Source organism: Schistocerca americana, chromosome X, assembly GCF_021461395.2.
Source record: "Schistocerca americana isolate TAMUIC-IGC-003095 chromosome X, iqSchAmer2.1, whole genome shotgun sequence".
Taxonomy (NCBI): Eukaryota; Metazoa; Arthropoda; class Insecta; order Orthoptera; family Acrididae; genus Schistocerca; species Schistocerca americana.
The window spans coordinates 795,296,255-795,312,445 of NC_060130.1; positions in this window are offsets into that span (position 1 = coordinate 795,296,255).

Below are 16,191 nucleotides of genomic sequence, written 5' to 3' on the forward strand. Positions count from 1 at the left end.
AAGTCCTGTCTACACCTACAAGTATACCCTGCAAGCCACTTAGCGGTGTGTGGCGGAGGGTACTTTGTGTACCACTCTGACGTCCCCACTCTCCTGTTCCAGTCACGAAAAGTTCCCGGGAAGAACGATAGCCGGTAAGCCTCCGTGTAGCCTCGAATCTCTCTAATTATATCTTCATGATCTTTGCGCGAGATATAAGCAGGGGGTATCAATATATTTTTTGACTCTTCTGGGAAAGTACGCTCTCGGAACTTCGGAGCGTCTGCCATTGGAGTTCGTTGATCATCTCTGCGAAGCTTTCGTGCTTATTAAATGAACCTGTAACGAAACGCGCTACTCTCCTTTGGATCTTCTCTATTTCGTCGATCAGTCCTGTCTGGTACGGATCCCATAGTGACAATCAATATTCAGGTATTGGTCGAACGAAAATTTGGAAGCTACGTACTTCCTCTGTTCATGGACTAACTTCCAATTAATTTCAGTCTGGCATCTGCCTTACCCGTAATTATTTTATGCAATCATTTCACTTCAAATCGGTCCGTATGCATACTCCTCGATATTTTATGGAAGGAGCTGCATCCAGCGATTGTTCTGCAATCGTGTAATTATACAATAACGGTCTTTCTGTCAATGTACTCGCAACGCATTACATCCGTTTTCATATTGATGGTCAATTGCCACCCCTGCACCAAGAGTCAACACTACAGATCTTCATGCGTTTTGCTATAATCTTCCAGCCTCGCAACTTTTTCGTACGAGGGTTGGAACTTAAATAGTGGCAACTCTTTATTCACAACCGATACAAAAGAGTTACATGTTCGCAGCTGTTACTGTCCTTCAAAGTAATCACCAGGTTGTGTAGAACCCGGTGCCAGCGATGGGGAAGGCGCAGTATACCGTTAGTAGAACCTGCTCTGTTGATGGTGCGAATGGAGCGGTGGACTGCCTGCCGAGTCTCTGGAACAGTTCTGAAGCGAATGCCACCGTCAGTGCACAGTATTACTGTTCACTTATGCAGCATCACCTGCGACCAGCTTTGCGAAAGAAGCGGCGACACATTCTGCGCAACCCACCCATCATTTTGCACGACAATGCGCGGGCGCGTACAGGGCAAGCTGTGGCTGCTCTGTTCGGCGGGTGGGACTGAGAAGTACCGCACCATCCACCATATTCCCCGGACTTAAGTCCTTGTGACTTTGATTTGACTCCGAAGATGGCGGAACCACTTCGTGGCATTCGCTTCAGAACTGTTCCAGAGATTCGAGAGGCAGTAGAGCGCTCCATTCGCACCATCAACAGAACAGGCTCTGCTAACGGTATACTACGCCTTCCACATCGCTGGCAACGGGTTCTACACAACGCTGGCGACTACTTTGATGGACAGTAACAGGTGCAAACATGTAACTCTTTTGCATCGGTTGTGAATAAATAGTTACCACTATTTAAGTTCCAACCCTCGTGTACAACAGCATCATCGGCGAAAAGTAATGGTCCTACAACATACGCCTGGGACACGCACAAAGTTACTTTTACGTCTGAACACTTATCTCCTTTCAGAATGAAATGCTGTTTTATGTTTGCTAAAATATATAATAATTCCAATCCCAAAGAAAGCAGGTGTTGACAGATGTGAAAATTACAGAACTATCAGTTTAATAAGTCACAGCTGCAAAATACTAACGCGAATTCTTTACAGACGAATGGAAAAACTAGTAGAAGCCAACCTCGGGGAAGTTCAGTTTGGATTCCGTAGAAACACTGGAACACGTGAGGCAATACTGACCTTACGACTTATCTTAGAAGAAAGATTAAGGAAAGGCAAACCTACGTTTCTAGCATTTGTAGACTTAGAGAAAGCTTTTGACAATGTTGAGTGGAATACTCTCTTTCAAATTCTAAAGGTGGCAGGGGTAAAATACAGGGAGCGAAAGGCTATTTACAATTTATACAGAAACCAGATGGCAGTTATAAGAGTCGAGGGACATGAAAGGGAAGCAGTGGTTGGGAAGGGAGTAAGACAGGGTTGTACCCTCTCCCCGATGTTGTTCAATCTGTATATTGAGCAAGCAGTAAAGGAAACAAAAGAAAAATTCGGAGTAGGTATTAAAATCCATGGAGAAGAAATAAAATCTTTGAGGTTCGCCGATGACTTGGAAGAGCAGTTGAATGGAATGGACAGTGTCTTGAAAGGAGGATATAAGATGAACATCAACAAAAGCAAAACAAGGATAATGGAATGTAGTCTAATTAAGTCGGGTGATGCTGAGGGAATTAGATTAGGAAATGAGGCACTTAAAGTAGTAAAGGAGTTTTGCTATTTGGGGTGCAAAATAACTGATGATGGTCGAAGTAGAGAGGATATAAAATGTAGACTGACAATGGCAAGGAAAGCGTTTCTGAAGAAGAGAAATTTGATAACATCGAGTATAGATTTAAGTGTCAGGAAGTCATTTCTGAAAGTATTTGTATGGAGTGTAGCCATGTATGGAAGTGAAACATGGACGATAAATAGTTTGGACAAGAATAGAATAGAAGCTTTCGAAATGTGGTGCTACAGAAGAATGCTGAAGATTAGATGGGTAGATCACATAACTAATGAGGAAGTATTGAATAGGATTGGGGAGAAGAGAAGTTAGTGGCACAACTTGACCAGAAGAAGGGATCGGTTGGTAGGACATATTCTGAGGCATCAAGGGATCACCAATTTACTATTGGAGGGCAGCGTGGAGGGTAAAAATCGTAGAGGGAGACCAAGAGATGAATACACCAAGCAGATTCAGAAGGATGTAGGTTGCAGTAGGTACTGGGAGATGAAAAAGCTTGCACAGGATAGAGTAGCATGGAGAGCTGCATCAAACCAGTCTCAGGACTGAAGACCACAACAACAACAACAACAAAAACTGTTCAATCCAGTTACAGAGTTGTCCTGATATTCCGCACGTTCGTTGTTCATTAGATGGCGGTCGGAACTATAACTAATGCCTCGCGGCAGTCAGGGAATACTGCATTTACCCGGCCGCCCTTGTCCACTGCTTTCTGGGTCGCGTGGACGAACAGAGCGAACTCGTTTTGAATCGTTGCCTCGACTGCTCTCTGTTACTTCCACGTTGAAATATCGTATTTCTGCTTTACGTTTCTAGACATGTCCATATTTTCATCTTCTTCTGTACAGCATCCGCTTAGTTTCCAGTATCTTCCAAAATGTCCATCCCTTTGAACAAACCCTCACTCTCATTCACATTCTCCACACGTTCCATATTTCAATGCAGTGTCAAAGTCACCTTAATAGTATGCTTCCAGGTGTTCAGACAAGTTGTTGTTTCAATTTTTTGCACGATATTCCGACGACCGACCCAATCGTCTGCGAATTGCGCTGTTACGCATACCAGCAGCACCTGAAGAAGATAACTCTGACAGTCGTAGAAATACTGTCCATGAAATCGAAACAACAACTTGGTTGAGCACCCAGTTGCACGCCATTAGTTCAAAATGGTTCAAATGGTTCTGAGCACTATGGGACTTAACTGCTGTGGTCATCAGTCCCCTAGAACTTAGAACTACTTAAACCTAACTAACCTAAGGACATCACACACATCCGTGCCCGAGGCAGGATTCGAACCTGCGACTGTAGCGGTCACGCGGTTCCAGAGTGTAGCGACTAGAACCGCACGGCCACTCCGGCCGGCGCGCCATTAGTCAGTGACCAACTGTATTACATATTCTGCCACCTAGGCACCCTTACTTAAGATTCCTGCAAATCCAACATCCTTAACTGTCCCCATGACTGCACCGTAGTAGAAAATTAGTCTCTCAATAAAACGCTGGTCGCCTACACTTACGCATCGACACATGAACTCCGTCACATCCATGTCTAAGAATCTCTCTTGCTACCGACACACTACAACAGCGGCCACATCGTTTCACCGATATTTACATACACATATAGGGCGATCAGAAACAGTCTGAAATTCTCGTAAAGGCGTTGCAAAGAATATTGTGCTGAAAAATAAAAGTTTAAAAAATGCGATACTTTGTGCCGTTTCCGAGTTAATTAAAATTGAAGATAGCCAATCCGGCCGTTGCGCGCGCAAATTCAAGCGGCCTGCCAGATAAAATTAGTATCAGTTGTTCCACTGTTCACCTTTTCATCTACATCTACATCTACATTTACATCTACATTTATACTCCGCAAGCCACCCAACGGTGTGTGGCGGAGGGCACTTTACGTGCCACTGTCATTACCTCCCTTTCCTGTTCCAGTCGCGTATGGTTCGCGGGAAGAACGACTGTCTGAAAGCCTCCGCGCGCGCTCTAATCTTTCTAATTTTACATTCGTGATCTCCTCGGGAGGTATAAGTAGGGGGAAGCAATATATTCGATACCTCATCCAGAAACGCACCCTCTCGAAACCTGGACAGTAAGCTACACCGCGATGCAGAGCGCCTCTCTTGCAGAATCTGCCACTTGAGTTTGCTAAACATCTCTGTAACGCTATCACGGTTACCAAATAACCCTGTGACGAAACGCGCCGCTCTTCTTTGGATCTTCTCTATCTCCTCCGTCAACCCGATCTGGTACGGATCCCACACTGATGAGCAATACTCAAGTATAGGTCGAACGAGTGTTTTGTAAGCCACCTCCTTTGTTGATGGACTACATTTTCTAAGGACTCTCCCAATGAATCTCAACCTGGTATCCGCCTTACCAACAATTAATTTTATATGATCATTCCACTTCAAATCGTTCCGCACGCACACTCCCAGATATTTTACAGAAGTAACTGCTACCAGTGTTTGTTCCGCTATCATATAATCATACAATAAAGGATCCTTCTTTCTATGTATTCGCAATAAATTACATTTTCTATGTTAAGGGTCAGTTGCCACTCCCTGCACCAAGTGCCTATCAGCTGCAGATCTTTCTGCATTTCGCTACAATTTTCTAATGCCGTTACTTCTCTGTATACTACAGCATCATCCGTGAAAAGCCGCATGGAACTTCCGACACTATCTACTAGGTCATTTATATATATTGTGAAAAGCAATGGTCCCATAACACTCCCCTGTGGCACGCCAGAGGTTACTTTAACGTCTGTAGACGTCTCTCCATTGATAACAACATGCTGTGTTCTGTTTGCTAAAAACTCTTCAATCCAGCCACACAGCTGGTCTGATATTCCGTAGGCTCTTACTTTGTTTATCAGGCGACAGTGCGGAACTGTATCGAACGCCTTCCGGAAGTCCGGAAGTTTTGATTGAGCTCGATCTTTACTGCCGTCCAATGTCCAATTTTTGTGTAGCTCTCTTGTTTAGTTTTAGGATACAGACTCTGGCGCGATGCTTGAACGTATCAGTTTTTTCTCTTTACAATTATTTCTCAGCACAACCTACCCTGCAATATCCTTACAAGCTTTTCAGACTGTTTCTCACTACTCTGTATATCATCCCCCGCGCCTGTTTAAATCATACACGTATGCTCGTAGCCCTTCATCAATGCTAGGAACGCTACCAGCGAACATACCATCATCATCATCTGCATCATCATCACAACACAACATTCGATGACCTCAAGGACGCAAGTGATTGTGCGGATTCCGTTGTCGTAGGTTTCCGGAAGGTGTCCGACGGTATCTCGTGACTAATAACAAAAATGCCAAAATGTGTAATTGGCTGGAAGAGTTGTTAAGGAGTAGAATGCAATAAGTATCTTGACTTTTGTTTCCAATAGTGTCAACAAATCTTAGCAGACGGCTTCTGTGTTGGGTCCTGCTAATAGGTAATGGACACAGTCTTCCCTTTCTTTGCTATTAGTAAAATTATGCTAATCAAATACAGTTTTATGTTGTAAGCAGGGTGTTAAAAAAGTATTCCATATTTTGAGCAGTGATAGTATGGACTAGGAAAGGAAACATGGGCATACCTTAAGGGCAATGAGCACATGTTCATCTTCGCTACATTGAAACACATCTATTCTATTGCAAACCCTTTGCTATTATGGGCGACCTATAGAATGCAGTAACCAAATGAGGAAATATTTCGCCGTTATCGTCCATGGATACATCAGACAGCAAACATCTGTTAAGGGGACATTTCACGTGAAATTCGTTGAAATTTGACATTTTCTGTTTTCTAGTTCATAATGGGCTTTGGACTTCCCTGAACATTAAAATCAGGCAATTGTGAGACCTTCAAATAGTATTTTGAATGTTGGCGTGTGACTGTCAAATTTCGCGGCTACGCATATACTGCCACAGTTCAGCAGTCATAGCTTGGGAACCACACAGTTTAGAAGGTTGTGAATTGCTTTGTTTTGTGCCTACTGCTACGTCTCTGAAGTTGGCTTACGAATAAACAAATCAGTCCTTTCTTTCTGATACTAGTTTTCGTTGAAAGTAGTGTGATTATCGACTATTTTTGTAGTAAGCTAACTTATATTGCTTTTTATACGTAAATAAAATGACTAAGCGTAAAAGTAACTTCAAGAAACGCAAATATGCGGGTAATAGATATGTGAGACCTGTATTTTCTTCTGAAGTACTTGCAATCACCGATGAAAAGCCATGTCATGCTTTATGTCCACCTCCACCAAACGCTTGGTGTAAATATAGGCAAGCTGAACTTTCTGGCACGCTGCATGGCTTTATACATAAACATTCTCTTCCTTTGGTAGCAATGGAGGTAATCAAACCTATTTACAGAGATCTGGCAAATCTGGAGCTACTAAAGAAGTGTTTATATGGGAAGATTTAGAATGTGAATGAGTCCTTCAATAATGTTGTGTGCTGCCGCGTCCCTAAAAATGTGTTTGTTGGCTTTATTACTCTAAAGTTAGCAGTGTATGATGCTGTAGTAACTTTTAATGGTGGGAACTTTGAAAGATTTAAGGTTCTGGAGAAGTTAGGGGTAAGATTTGGACAGAACACAGCTAAAGGACTGCAGGAACTGGATGAGCTTCGTGTACGTGAAGCAGAGTTAACTGCTCAGCAAATGACAAAAGAAGCAAGAAAGAAAAGTCGGAGGCAAGCACTGGGCTGTTGTGACACTGAAGAAGACACAAACTATGGGCCAGGGCAATTCTAATGCATAAAAGACGCAGAAATGTAGGTCTGTATAGGAATTTTTAATAAAAAAAGTTTTAAACTACAATGTCTCTGAACTACATGTTTTTCAAAAAATGACCCGTTTTCTAAACGGGTACTGATGGCAGAGAAATGAAATTTTCACAAAATTCCAAATGTGAGATTAAACACATATGGAACTACAAAAATTAAAATATCCTGAGCTGTTTTGTTTTTATGTTCATTTATTTACAAAATTCTGTCAAAAACTTGAGTGCTTGAAAAAAAAAAGATAAGATGCCCCACAATACAATTTTAGTAATAATTCTAGTTCAGTGTATCTATGAAGGTGCATTCAATAATTATGGAAAATTGTAAGTTGGTGCCTTAAAAAGTTTCCAAGAGAATGGGTCACAAAATTATTCGATAATTTAACGTTGGCGGCATAGGACATACCATGTCCCCTTAAAGTAATAACCTTCAACATCGCAGCGCGTCAGCAATCGTTGGTTAATATGTTAAAAAACTAAAAACCCGCCTCAATTGCGAAAAAAGCGCCTAGCGTTAAGTGTTAACCCAGGTTTCGGCGTAGAACAATAATAAAGCCCACAAGTGCCTAAGAAGACCTTTGTTAATGATTAAAAGAACACCATAGCTATACATTTATAAATGAAAAAGAAAAGGAAAACACAAACAGTACATATGTACAAAGTCAAAACCACTACTTAACTTAATGGTGTACGCTCCACCTCACACCGGCCTATGTTCAATGGGTCATGACCCGCCATAAACTGCAGTTACAAACGGTCGCTCACTTACAAGCCTGACCCGCTATCTATGCACATGTGCAAGACAAGGGAAGTTACTTGAATGCGCATGCGCATACGAACACGAGAAAGTTTATACATGCGTCGGGGCTAAATAGCCCATATATTCCCAACCGTGAATCAACGTATATCAAAAAATGAAATGGATAGAACAAGAGACAAGCTAAATAGGAGATGAAACCTAAAAGTAACCGCACACGGTTTCTTATGTTAGTAAAGGACTTATATATGAAGCTACCTATGACAACAGGAGGAACTCTTAAAAACTATACCTAAAGCCAGTAGTTTGCCTGGAGGAGGGGGGGGGGGGGGGCTGAGAGGACGTAATCTAAAGACGTCGTGGTAATAAAGATATAGGGATAAAACGTGAGGTCTTCAACGGGCTAAAATCACCTTCATCGTAAAAGGAAAATGAGGATAAAAAGAAAGAAGATGAACAGCTTGACCAACCGCCTTCGCCAATCAGCGCGCGCATGTGATAATCCCCAGATCATCAGATTTACAAGTATGAAGAACAAAGTAAAGGCGCGAAACCTTCAAAAAAATTTCTATTTCTTAGTAGGAGTTGGTCATTGAGGATATTGTCTTTAACATGTTTCAGATGCTTAAAGATCTGCATTACTTCGAAAACATCCAGTTTTAAGCCCTCAACCTCGGCATGAAGTAACTCGATATTAACTGGAGGGCTCGGCGCATGAGCCATTTGCACAAGGTGTTCCGCATAAGTAGAGCCCTTAGTACCGTCACCGCTTCTAGTAGGAATATGCTCTTTATACCTGAGACCCAGAGCTCGCCCCGTTTGCCCGATGTAAAGTTTTGGACAATCCGCGCATGTAATTTTATATACTCCAGACTGGGAAATTTTATCGCTCTTACTCTGCAAGAAGTGAATTAAATTCCTATGTAAACTATTATTAGTAGAATAGGTGACTCTGAAATTATGGGCTCTGAGTAAACGCCCCAATTTGTAACTTATATTGCCTATGTAAGCGATAGATATCGTTGCCACCTGTTTGTCATCTAACGCATCCCCTAGAGTGGAAGACGTAATATTATTTTTATTTATTTTCTTGTTATACAACTGTCTTACCAACTGAGGCCTATAGCCATTATTTATAGCAATATTCTCAAGTTTGACCAGTTCAGCTTCTACCGCATCTGGTGCAAGAAGGCTAGCTGTAGCTCGATGAATATTAGAATGAGAAAAGCCCATCTCATGAGCGTACGGATGGGCCGAGTCTGCAGGTATAATATCGTCGGAAAACGTGTTTTTCCGAAAAATATTAAATTCAATGCGGTTATCAACCACAGTTAAAGTGAGGTCCAAAAAATTTAAGGACCTAGTATCGGATTCTCGCTCAATTGTAAAACTGATATTATGGTGAAGCTCATTAAAAATCGAAAAAATATGGTCTACATCATTTTGAGAACCATCAATGATTAATAGAATATCGTCAACATATCTTTTGTAAAATTTTATTCTCCAAAGAATCTCTTTGTCATTAGCAAAAAAAATCAGGCTCTAAGTAGTTCATAAAAATTTTCTGCTGGTTGTAAGTAAAATCTCCCATTAAATGTAAAGTAGTTGTGCTTTAAAACGATCTGCAGCAGCATCATCAAGTCATTGACCTCTTTATCCAAAAGTTTTTTTATGGTGACGTAAATTGCACTAGTATTTGCAGTGTGTGGTCGACTGGTAAATTAGTGTATAAACGTGTTACGTCAAACGATACTAGTTTAGAATCTTCAGAACAAGATACCTCGCGTAAACTGGTAGCTAAATGAACGGAATTTTTAACGGGATAGTTTTTACTAAAAACGAAATTTTCTTTAATCTTAGTATGCAAGTATTTCGCCAGCTTATGATAGGCACTTCCCGTACTGTCAACGATAGGGCGAATTGGGTGATTTAACTTATGAACTTTAACCTGGCTCCTCAATTTAGGGGGCTTGGGATTCATGTTTATCAGCCCCTTCTTTCGGAACTCTCCTATCAAATTTTTAGCATTTTGGATCCCAGTTCTAATTTCTTTTTGGAGAGTAATATTGGGGTCTTCGTTAAGCATAACTATCCCGTTGTCATTGAAAAACGATTCGGTCTTGTCTATGTATTCTTGCTTTGTGGATATAACTACGGAGTTTCCCTTATCGGCTTTAGTGACAGTAGCATCATTTTGTATTAGTTTGCGGTTAATACTCCTTAAAACCTTATTTGTGTTATCCTCTTATGAGGCCTACAAAATTATGAGTAAGGTCGCACACAGTGCACATAAACCGTGTGCGGTTACTTTTAGGTCTCATCTCCTATTTAGCTCGTCTCTTGTTCTATCCATTTCATTTTTTGATATACGTTGATTCACGGTTGGGAATATATGGGCTATTTAGCCCCGACCCATGTATAAACGTTCTCGTATTCGTATGCGCATGCGCATTCAAGTAACTTCCCTTGTCTTGCATATGTGCATAGATAGTGGGTCAGGCTTGTAAGTGAGTGACCGTTTGTAACTGCAGTTTATGGCGGGTCATGGCCCATCGAACGTAGGCCGGTGTGACGTGGAGCGTATACCATTAAGTTAAGTAGTGGTTTTGACTTTGTACATATGTACTGTCTGTGTTTTCCTTTTCTTTTCCGTTTATAAATGTATAGCTATGGTGTTTTTTTAATCATTGACAAAGGTCTCCTTAGGTACTTGTGGGTTTTATTGTTGTTCTGAAGAAGGTGTAGTTATCTACTCCGAAACCTGGGTTAACACTTAACACTAGGTGCTTTTTTCGCAATCGAGGCGGGTTTTTAGTTTTTTTAATATATCCCCTTAATGTGGTTCCTGTAAACCGATTCACGGTTCTGGATAAGTACAGCGCATATATAAGCCCTGATGGAATCAGTATGGCGGGAGGTGAGAAAACTTGGATTTCATGGCCGAGCGGCTGCTCATAACCCGCACATCACGCCGGTAAATGTCAAACGACGGCTCGCTTGGTGTAACGAGCGTAAACACTGGACGATTGAACAGTGGAAAAACGTTGCGTGGAGTGACGAATCACGGTACACAATGTGGCGATCCGATGCCAGGATGTGGGTATGGCAAATGCCCAGTGAACGTCATCTGCCAGCGTGTGTAGTGCCAACAATAAAATTTAGAGGCGGTGGTGTTATGGTGTGGTCGTGTTTTTCGTGGAGGGGACTTGCACCCCTTGTTGTTTTGCATGGCACTATCACAGCACAGGCCTAATTGATGTTTTAAGCACCTTCTTGCTTCCCACTGTTGAATAGTAATTCGGGGATAGCGATTGCATCTTTCAACACGATCGAGCACCTATTCATACTGCACGGCTTGTAGCGGAGTGGTTACACGACAGTAACATCTCTGTGATGGACTGGCCTGCACACAGTCCTGACCTGAATCCTATAGAACACTTTTGGGAGCCAGCCGAAGTGGCCGTGCGGTTAAAGGCGCTGCAGTCTGGAACCGCAAGACCGCTACGGTCGCAGGTTCGAATCCTGCCTCGGGCATGGATGTTTGTGATGTCCTTAGGTTAGTTAGGTTTAACTAGTTCTAAGTTCTAGGGGACTAATGACCTCAGCAGTTGAGTCCCATAGTGCTCAGAGCCATTTGAACCATTTTTTGAACACTTTTGGGGTGTTTTGGAACGCTGACTTCGTCCCAGGCCTCACCGACCGACATCGATACCTCTCCTCAGTGCAGCATTCCGTGAAGAATGGGCTGCCATTCTCCAAGCAACCTTCCAGCGCGTGATCGAACGTATGCCTGCGACAGTGGAAGCTGTCATCAAGGCTGAGGGTGGGCCAACACCATACTGATTTCCAGCATTACCGATGGACGGCGCCACGAACTTTTAAGCCATTTTCAGCCAGGTGTCCGGATACTTTTGATCACAGAGTGTACTTTCTCCTGTTATGGCCTGGAAAGTGAAACCAGCCGTCGAGCTCATTCCTGTACACTGAAAAATATCCAGAACGGACAATTATTCAGCCGTCTTTTCCAGCGACTAGCAGACTTTAGATCCGTAGCAATAAGAACCGCGTATCGTGGCAGAACTTGTACCATTCGTTCTCCTGTTGTGGAACAGCGATCACTGCTACGAGTGGAAGAAGATCCTGGAGCTAGGATACGTAGAATTTCAGCATATATCGGATTTAGTCATCCTCTAGTCTGAACGATCCTGGATAAACACTTGCTCTACCCATATCACGTACAGCCTGTACAAGCACTTTGGCCACAAGATCGTCCTGCCAGAATGCAGTTCTGCCAATGACAGTTGCAAAGATGTGGCGAAGATCCACGTTCCACAACAAAAAATACTGTTCACAGACGAAGCTGGTTTCAGACGAGATGTTGTTGTGGTCTTCAGTTCTGAGACTGGTTTGATGTAGCTCTCCATGCTACTCTATCCTGTGCAAGCTTCTTCATCTCCCAGTACTTACTGCAACCTACATCCATCTGAATCTGCTTAGTGTATTGATCTCTTGGTCTCCCTCTACGATTTTTACCCTCCACGCTGCCCTCCAATGCTAACTTTGTGATCCCTTGACGCCTCAAAACATGTCCTACCAACCGATCCCTTCTTCTAGTCAAGTTGTGCCACAAACTTCTCTTCTCCCCAATCCTATTCAATACCTCCTCATTACTTACGTGATCTACCCACCTTATCTTCAGCATTCTTCTGTAGCACCACATTTCGAAAGCTTCTATTCTCTTCTTGTCCAAACTGGTTATCGTCCATGTTTCACTTCCATACATGGCTACACTCCATACAAATACTTTCAGAAACGACTTCCTGACACTTAAATCTATACTCGATGTTAACAAATTTCTCTTCTTCAGAAACGATTTCCTTGCCATTGCCAGTCTACATTTTATATCCTCTCTACTTCGACCATCATCAGTTATTTTACTCCCTAAATAGCAAAACTACTTTACTACTTTAAGTGTCTCATTTCCTAATCTAATCCCCTCAGCATCACCCGATTTAATTTGACTACATTCCATTATCCTCGTTTTGCTTTTGTTGATGTTCATCTTATATCCTCCTTTCAAGACACTGTCCATTCCGTTCAACTGCTCTTCCAAGTCCCTTGCTGTCTCTGACAGAATTACAATGTCATCGGCAAACCTCAAAGTTTTTACTTCTTCTCCATGGATTTTAATACCTACTCCGAATTTTTCTTTTGTTTCCTTTACTGCTTGCTCAATATACAGATTGAATAACATCGGGGAGAGGCTACAACCCTGTCTCACTCCTTTCCCAACCACTGCTTCCCTTTCATGCCCCTCGACTCTTATAACAGTTAACGTTGTCAAAAGCTTTCTCTAAGTCTACAAATGCTAGAAACGTAGGTTTGCCTTTTCTTAATCTTTCTTCTAAGATAAGTCGTAAGGTTAGTATTGCCTCACGTGTTCCAACATTTCTACGGAATCCAAACTGATCCTCCCCGAGGTCCGCTTCTACTAGTTTTTCCATTCGTCTGTAAAGAATTCGCGTTAGTATTTTGCAGCTGTGACTTATTAAACTGATAGTTCTGTAATTTTCACATCTGTCAACACCTGCTTTCTTTGGGATTGGAATTATTATATTCTTCCTGAAGTCTGTGGGTATTTCGCCTGTGTCATACATCTTGCTCACCAGATGGTAGAGTTTTGTCACGACTGGCTCTCCCAAGGCCATCAGTAGTTCTAATGGAATGTTGTCTACTCCCGGGGCCTTGTTTCGACTCAGGTCTTTCAGTGCTCTGTCAAACTCTTCACGCAGTATCTTATCTCCCATTTCATCTTCATCTACATCCTCTTCCATTTCCATAATATTGTCCTCAAGTACATCGCCCTTGTATAAACCCTCTATATAATCCTTCCACCTTTCTGCCTTCCTTTCTTTGCTTAGAACTGGGTTGCCATCTGAGCTCTTGATATTCATACAAGTGGTTCTCTTCTCTCCAAAGGCCTCTTTAATTTTCCTGTAGGCAGTATCTATCTTACCCCTAGTGAGACAAGCCTCTACATCCTTGCATTTGTACTCTAGCCATCCCTGCTTAGCCATTTTGCATTTTGCATTTCTTCTGTTACCCAAGGATTTCTATTAGCCCTCATCTTTTTACCTACTTGATCCTCTGCTGCCTTCACTACTTCCTCCCTCAGAGCTACCCATTCTTCTTCTACTGTATTTCTTTCCCCCATTCCTGTCAATTGTTCCCTTATGCTCTCCCTGAAACTCTCTACAACCTCTGGTGTAGTCAGTTTATCCAAGTCCCATCTCCTTAAATTCCCGCCTTTTTGCAGTTTCTTCAGTTTCAATCTGCAGTTCATAACCAATAGATTGTGGTCAGAATCCACATCTGCCCTGGAAATGTCTTACAATTTAATACCTGGTTCCTAAATCTCTGTCTTACCATTATGTAATCTATCTGATACCTTTTAGTACCTCCAGGATTCTTCCAGGTATACAACCTTCTTTCATGATTCTTGAACCAAGTGTTAGCTATGATTAAGTTATGCTCTGTGCAAAATTCTACATGGCGGCTTCCTCTTTCATTTCTTCCCCCCAATCCATATTCACCTAGTATGTTTCCTTCTCTCCCTTTTCCTAGTGACGAATTCTGGTCACCCATGACTATTAAATTTTCGTCTCCCTTCACTACCTGAATAATTTCTTTTATCTCGTCATACATTTCATCAATTTCTTCATCATCTGCAGAGCTAGTTGGCATATAAACTTGTACTACTGTAGTAGGCATGGGCTTTGTGTATCTTGGCCACAATAATGCGTTCACTATGCTGTTTGTAGTAGCTAACCCGCACTCCTATTTTTTTATTCATTATTAAACCTACTCCTGCATTACCCTTATTTGATTTTGTATTTATAACCCTGTAATCACCTGACCAAAAGTCTTGTTCCTCCTGCCACCGAACTTCACTAATTCCCACTATATCTAACTTTAACCTATCCATTTCCCTTTTTAAATTTTCTAACCTACCTGCCCGATTAAGGGATCTGACATTCCACGCTCCGATCCGTAGAATGCCAGTTTTCTTTCTCCTGATAACGAGATGGCATTGTCGATTTTCATAACCGAAATTTATGAGATGATGCGAATCCACACGCAGTTGAAGAAACAAGGCATCAGCATCGGTTTTCAATTTCTGTATGAGCAGGAATTATTGGCAGTAGACTAATGGGACCTCACATACTACCAAACAAATCGACTGGTAGAAGGTATCTTCAGTTCCTATCAAATGAGTTGCCTGTCCTTATAGAGGAGGTACCATTCCAACAACGGCTAGAGATGTGGTTGATGCATGACGGAGCATTAGCCCGAGAACATCTCGCACAGACGTTTAAAGGGGCAATGGATTTTTCCGAGAGGTCCAGATGTCCAGCTCATTCCGCCGATCTTAATCCGTTGGATTTTTTATTATGAGGGTACTTGAAACAAAAACAAAAATGGTTCAAATGGCTCTGAGCACTATGGAACTTAACATCTCTGGTCATCAGTCCCCTAGAACTTAGAACTACTTAAACCGAACTAAGCTAAGGACAGCACGCAACACCCAGTCATCACGAGGCAGAGAAAATCCCTGACCCCGCCGGGAATCGAACCCGGGAACCCGGGCGCGGGAAGCGAGAACGCTACCGCACGACCGCGAGCTGGTACTTCAAACCTTCCGTGTATGCAAACCCCATTAATGATGTACAAATACTACAGGAACGTGTCATCAATGCCTGCCGGTGCATCCGTGACCAACCTAGAGATTTTCAGAGAGTATGGGTTCCCTAAGACGTCCGACAGAAGCACGCCTTACTATGAATGGATACCATACCGAGCGCCTCCTTTAACGATGGCTCACAAGTGCAGGTCGTATGTAATGGCAAGCAGATTACAAGCTCCGCTTCTTCACAGTAACAGAGTAATGTGTCTCATTTATTCACTCATTTCTTTACTTCGTCCAGTAGATCGTTCATAAGAGCAAAGAGCTTGCAGTAGAAGACTGTTTTACAGTAGCGAAGATGAACAAATGCTCATAGCTGTTTACGTAGGCAGTTTAGAGGCCAAGTTTAGCGGAGAATTTTGTCTTGGTTTGGTCTATACTACTGTTGTGACTTGGCAAGACAGCCAAGTCACTATGCGAGGATGCCGAAAGGCACGTGTTAAGCTCACGCAGACTGGCGTGAGGTCTGGAACAGTTAAGGGAATTTATAGTAGCAAATAAAGTACGTAGATGATGTAATACTTAACTTTAATCCATAATTGGAGAACATCGCTCTTGTTGATACATTAATAACAATCTCAAT